This window comes from Haematobia irritans, chromosome 3, assembly GCF_050003625.1.
Source record: "Haematobia irritans isolate KBUSLIRL chromosome 3, ASM5000362v1, whole genome shotgun sequence".
NCBI classification, from domain to species: domain Eukaryota; kingdom Metazoa; phylum Arthropoda; class Insecta; order Diptera; family Muscidae; genus Haematobia; species Haematobia irritans.
Genome location: NC_134399.1, coordinates 57,301,279 through 57,308,921, shown reverse-complemented (window position 1 = coordinate 57,308,921; position 7,643 = coordinate 57,301,279).

Sequence of the window (7,643 nt, the reverse complement as noted above, 5' to 3'; positions counted from 1 at the left end):
AATTTATAATATATATATATATATATATATATATATAATATATATATATATATATATAATTATATTAATATATATATATATATATATATATATATATATAATATATATATATATATATATATATATATATATATATATATATATATATATATATATATTATATATATATATATATATATATATATATATATATATATATATATATATATATATATATATATATATATATATATATATATATATATATATATATATATTATATATATATATATATATATATATATATATATATATATATATATATATATATATATATATATATATATATATATATATATATATATATATATATATATATATATATATATATATATATATATATATATATATATATATATATATATATATATATATATATATATATGTATATATATATATATTATATATTATATATATATATATATATATATATATATATATATATATATATATATATATATATATATATATAGAATTGAATCTGTTCAGAAACAATTTTTGTCGTTTCCGTTCATCATTGGAATAATGGTGATTATCTATTGGATTTAAATGGGGAAATTCTCTGCGGGGAAGTAGTATCTAATTTATTGTTAATAGTCCTATCTAGATATTATCGGTACCTCTAAAGGGCACCTTATACGGTCGGATAAACCCTGCGACACAACACGTTGCGGCGACAAATCCGATTATGTAAGGTCGTGTTCGGCTGTCGCGGGGACGTGTTGGCATAAAATCAAAACAACTTTGATTTTTTCTGGTTGGGTGGTACAAATCATTGAGTGTAAGGGGATGTTCGACAAACATTATCAAAGACAAATTTATTTTTACATTAAAAACAGGCATTTCTGCAATGAAATTAATGATGGATCGCCAATTCTGGTTGAAAATTAAAGAAATACATAAATCTAAACCAGTATTGTGGCAAAAACGTGGAAAAATTCCACTTCCAATCAATGGGAAAGCAGGCGACAAGTATTTTAAATTCATCAAGTAATTTGTAATATATTAAATGTGGATTACTTCAGGAATCATTGTTTTGACACATATACCAGGATTTTTTTTATTATTTTCTTCCATTTTTTCAGTAAAAATTGGTTTCACCCATAAATCTTCGTACAACTTCATTGCTTGTTTATGATTCTTCTTATTTTTTCATGTTGTCATCACATTTGTTCGTGCAGTGTAAGGGCAAAACTTGAACGAACACACAACAAATAGACGAACCTCTGTCGGAGTGTTTATCCGACCGTCTAAGGTCCGCTTAAAATGATACAAAACCGTGGAAATCGGGTCGTGCGTTCTGGTGTTATTGCGCCAGGAAGGAAAACCTGACGAAACGATTTCCACGGTTTTGTATTCGTTGAAAAGGTCTTGGGCTCCGTGCGGTTTATACCAAAGAAAATTCAAGAAAAGTTTCAACGGAAAAGCAGGAAAATATTTTTTTTGCATACATCGCATATTACAAAAATTAATAATTTGAATTCATCGCAGTTGCTTTTGTTATAAAATAATGTTATTTTTTCACATGAAAAATGTTCGGAGAACGTAGAGGGTTATTATGTGGTGAAAATAGGGTACCCAATTATTTGATATTTGGTGGGGGAGGGGGACATCCCCCTTGCGTGACTTTTTCCAAATTGGGCGAAAGTTCTGCGATTTGGGTGACATTTCCAAGGAAGGTTAGGGGTGATGTCTAGGCAAAGACCCGTAAATTTTTAAATACCTTTAATTTTTTTTTTAATTTTTAAGTACTTTTACTTTTTCCGATTTATTGGATGGCATGTTGAGGAGAAGTATACCTCCCCTTGACGGGAGCCACCATGGGTTAGCACGCACGCCTTGCACACACAAGGTCGTGGGTTCGATTCCTGCTTCGACCGAACACCAAAAAGTTTTTCAGCGGTGGATTATCCGACCTCAGTAATGCTGGTAACATTTCTGTGGGTTTCAATGCTTCTCTAATTGGTTTCACTGCAATGTGGAACGCCGTTCGGACTCGGCTTAAAAAAGGAGGTCCCTCGTCATCAAAGACAATATACTTAGAAAGATGGGAAATTGGCTTGCGTCATACCAAATGTTGCATTGACGGCGCTAGGTTCATACGTGTTTGTAATTTCTTTTATTACATGTTTTTAAATTAAAAACTTATTTTTTTAAGTTGGACAATTTTAAATATTGATCAATAAATTAAAAATTATATTTTCCCGTTTGTTCCAAGATATTTCCAACTCTTAATTTCTTTTTATTTGCATTTTAATGTGTCGAACCAAACGCGTAAACGACAAGTAGTGACCTAGCACCGTAAATGGCGCTAGGTCCTCAGCAGCAAATTTCCCATCTTCTTAAGTTTATTGTCTTTGCTTCTCATTGAGCTTACCATGGAATCGGCCAGCACTCATTAATGCTTAGTACTAAGTTCGTTTCTGCGAAAAACGAATATCTTCATATATCTCCGTAAATAGGGTCTCAAACCCAGGGATGTTAACTTATTTATGTGAAATAATATGACTGCCTATTTTTTCGTGCGAAAATTCCAGGGTTGTATAAATATATGTCTGAAAATGCTCAAAACAAATATTTCGCATTTATTCCGCTCTAATGCTTAGTACTAAGTTCGTTTCAGCGAAAAACGTTTTTTATATGGAGTATAACAGTTTTTCGTGCGAAAACGTGATCTTAGTACTAGGCTTAACGTTTTTTATATGGAGTATAACAGTTTTTCCTGCGAAAACGTGATCTTAGTACTAGGTTTAAGGTTGAATTACACACCATGCGTCAATCCGTGCGTTGATGGGAGGTTTGATTTTTTCTGTTTGCGGCAGACTATTCGAGCTTTTGATTTCAAAGAGAAATTTCAACTCTTCAATCATCGGACGCATTGAACGCATGGCATGTAATTCTACCTTCAGTGGTAAGAGATATGTTCACCAATGTGGTATCACAATGGACTGAATAGTCAATGTGAGCCTGATACATCTGGCTGCCACCTAACCTAACCTAACCTAAAAATATAACAATTATTAATAAATTTTTCTGATATAAATCAATATTTGTGATTAATTGGAGCTAAATTTGAGTCGACATAATCGGCGGTGGTGTCGACTACCATAAACTGGTCGGCCCTTTAACCCTAGAAAGTCAGCCTTATTTTTTGTACACTAACGTCATCCTTCGTTCATTTCATTTGGACTATGGCTTATTTCAAGACGCTATAATTTGCATCGTGAGCAAAAATGAGAACCAAAATTGAATTTGTTTTCTTATTCAATCCCAATAAACACAGGATGAGTGTTTTTCAAATGCAACAACTTTTCAGTTTGATGGTAAATATAATTTTCAACATAAATTAAACTTGACTTGAAATAGCTCATCTTCAATACATCTTCAAATTGTTTGCGAATTATTTCCAATATGCCAAAATGTTGACGAAATCTTTGAAAAGATGTTGAAGATAATATGAGAAAACTTTGACAAAACACTACCCTAAAATGCAACGAAAAAACCATGTGGTTTTCAATACTTATTTGTGCAACGAAGTTCGTGGTCAATTGCAAGAAATTAAAAAAATGGAAAATTTTAGGCAAATAACCAAATAGCTTATAAAAATAGGTAAGTGAAAATAAAAAATGAAATAAAACTTTAAGGAAGTCACTAAATGTATATCTCTTTGCAGAAAACTAAAATTATGGATTCTACGTTCTTGAAAACATTAAAAAGCTGACCGATGAAAAAATGGTGGACAATTAACTGGAACTGCTTCAAATAGTTTATAATAATTGGTACGTCAATATGAAAAATTAAATCAACACTTTAGAGAAGTCACTAAATTTAAATCTCTTTGCAGAAAACTAAAATCTTTGGATGCTACATTCTTGCAAACATTAAGAAGCTGACCAATGAAAAATGAGTCGACAAGAAAAAGTTTCCAGAAACATTACAAGTGCAACCAATTAAAATTGTTAAAAACAACAAATTATTGAAATCAACAACTTCTGGATGAAAATGTGCATCACATCGTCAGTTTAATTCATATGCTTTTATCAGTTTAAAATGGATATTTTGTGAATTCCTTCTGCTGGAAATCAATTCTAGCGCGCGGTCCAGTACGTTCCTAACCTAACCTAACCTACTAATAATGTTTAAGATATTTAAAGTTTTGTTGTTTGTTTTTTTTTTTGTTCTTATTTGTTGATATGTTTAATAAGATTATTATTTATCAATTGGTATTGTAGTGTATTATGTAGTGTAGTGTATTATTATATATTTTATTTTGATGAAAATGAATAAATTATACAAAATTCATAGAATTTTGGCTTTGACTTTCAATTTGAAGTGGGGATATCATTCATACATATTTAGGTTGAAAAGTATTTGCAACGATAGGGCTGTTTTCTTTTTGCACTGGATGCAACATTTGTATGGGCTATCCATAACATCGTTGAACTGGTGTTCTATCCAGAACATCTCATCAGTGCAAGTCGCGCCGATGTTGCCAGATTGTATTTGGATAAAGTGACGCTTCTTCGATTCACAATAGCAATTTATTGTGACTATTTTATCGAAAAACATGAAATTCAAAGTGATACAGTGTCATAAATAATCGCAGCAGTAAATATTTATTACTAATTGAAGCATTTCATACATTAAAAATGCAAGATTTCACTTCTTTTCTGTGATTGTTTTTAAACAGCTGATGTCAGTATTGCATATTTTTGGAGATGTCCTGGATAAACGAGTACTCTGTTTTATTTTAGTCCTTAACGGCTTAGCATATCCAGTGCTAAAAGAAAACAGCCCTGATGTTAATTTTGAATTTGACTCGCATCGACAATTGTTTGACAAATTATTGAGTAGCGATGCATTTCAATTTGAGGATAACACTTGAGATATTATTGCTAATGTGTTGAATTTCACTGTTGAGGGTAATGTCTGTTTTTTGTTGAGAACGCGGTTTTCTCAACAATTTTTCAACTTGAATATTACCCTAATCCTTTGAAAAAATGTTTGAAAAATTGTTGAAATTTAGCATTTTTCAAACGTTTGTGTTTATTGGGATGTGTTTTTAATTAGTATAAACAATGTGTTTTTAATTAATACTAACCTAAGTAATAGTAACTTAAATGTATCATTTCCCAGTCAACTAAAATGCATTTTAGGTCGAAAATTAAATTACGCGTCGTCAATTTGACGAAGGATGACTGTCTTGGGATAATTTAGTAATTTGGCGTTGTACAACTTTTCAAAAGTGATAGCTCCTTTCCCATGAAATTTAGATATCGTATACGACTGCTGTCTAATAGCCGGCACTATGTTCGGTTTTCGAGTTGAAAATCACATTATTTTCGCAATTTCAATTAATTTTTGTTTAAAAATTAAATTCTAATCCTTGAGATTAGTTAATTTCATAACATGGCGTCATTTGCAATATGAATTAACAAATAATTTATTTATTAATCTGATTTGTGTGAATTATATATAATACAAACGTAATGTAATCATATCGATTGATAAAACAAAATATAACATGGAGTGGTATTTCCGTAATAAACCTAGCAACCACCATCTAGCTGCTCCCTAGAATATAAATAATGTATAAAAATGTAATTTAAACACAAATGTTAACAAAATAAAAGCTGTATTTGGTGAATTACATTTTACAACCGTTGCTTTTGTACTGGACATCGGGATAGTAAACACAAAATAAAATGTAAGCAAACAGAGACACTGCAATGTTGCAAAACAAGCATTAGCACTTCATCCAACATCTATAGTACCGTGGTAGCAATGAATGGAATCACAACAATTATTTTTTACACTGATAGAAACAAGTCTGCTAAAAACAGCAGTCGATGTCTGCTGTTATATTTTTTACTTCAGGGTCTAACGAACAACAAATTGTAATATTTTTAGGTTATACATTTTTCCCCAAAGCATATTTAATAACCAAAAGTAATTTTTGGTATATTTCTGCAATGTAATATACTTACAAGCTCCTAAATGCGATCATTTGCGAACATTTTGTTTGCTGTTATTCTTCAATTTAATAAACATTCAGATTTTTTTGCAAATACTATAGATATTCATAAAATATTGTTTTAATTGTGTTACGATAGCCCTAAGTTGACATTTTTATTTGTTTCAGACAAACTAAAACATGTTTGATAAACATTCAGATTTTTTTGCAAATACTATAGATATTCATAAAATATTGTTTTAATTGTGTTACAATAGCCCCTAAGTTGACATTTTTATTTGTTTCAGCTAGGGCTGTCATTCGGGATCGATTTTTATAAATCCCGGGATTCGAGATTTTAAAATATAGAATCCCGGGATTTTTTCGGGATCCCGAAATTTTCGGGATTTTTAAATATTTTAAGTAATAACAATCTACAGCACCACAAAATTGTTGTAAATTAAACCAATTTAGTTTAATTCGATTTTATTAACAAAATAACATAAGAGTAAATTAAAAAAAAAACTATTTCAAATTGCTTAATACTAAATGCGCCGTCCAGACTATACGTTTATCCGGACGACGGTGTTCGTGTCGTACATATCCCAAATGTTATACGGGGCTTTCACCAAGCATGTTTTGGGGTTTGAAATGTTTTCCCTTTATAAGCACTTCAAAACGAGTCGTTTTCGCTATACTAAAAAACAAGTTCAAAACACAAGTTTTCCTCCAAAACACGTCAATTTTAGAATGTGAACCCACCTAATTTGGAATATACCCCGAATAACAAAGCCTATTCAAAATATATGTCAAAATATTGAAATAAGTTTCATAGAAAAAAGAATAAACAAAGGCTTTTAAGAACATGGATATGTGAAAATAGCATAAAAAATGTTTTCCCTTTGCGCTCGCGGTAATTATTTGGACATAGGTTGCATATATGTGAATTTCGAGTAAATGTGAATTTCTAGTTTCCATGGTAACTGTCAAACTAAAACATCTCAACCCGGTGTGAACGGTGAAATGTTTTGGAAAAACGAATGAGGAAAACGACTCCAATTTATTAATAAATATTATCATTATTAATAAATAATGATAAAAAGCCACAAATTTAACAAATTTCAATTTGTTTTTGCGGGATCCCGAAAAATCCCGGGATTTCAAATTAAAAATCCCGGGTGACAGCCCTAGTTTCAGCCAAACTAAAACATGTTTTATGCCCATTACAGACTATCAGTTATTCCGGACGACAGTGCTCGTGTCGAACATATCGCATATATTGGATACATTATCAGATAAGTCCGAAGGTGTAATCGATACTGCTGCATGTTTATGGGATCGATAACACATTTACCGATTATTTAGTCATCGCCGACAAGTCGTGTCGATCTGACACACTGCAAGATTCTTTACAAACACTGACATTCCGTCCGGAATAACTGATAATCTGTAAAGCGCATTAGTGTAGTCGAGCTTAAAAAGGCAGACAATGTTTGTTATTTCGGCAAACAGTGACTGCTTTCCTTTTGTTTTCAGCAGACTTTTTGCTTTTTTGCCCCATGTTCCGATATCCACTTCAATTCCACTTCCACTATTCATGTCAAATCCACGTGAACGTGAAAATTTGGTGTTCTTAATTCCACGTTCTTTT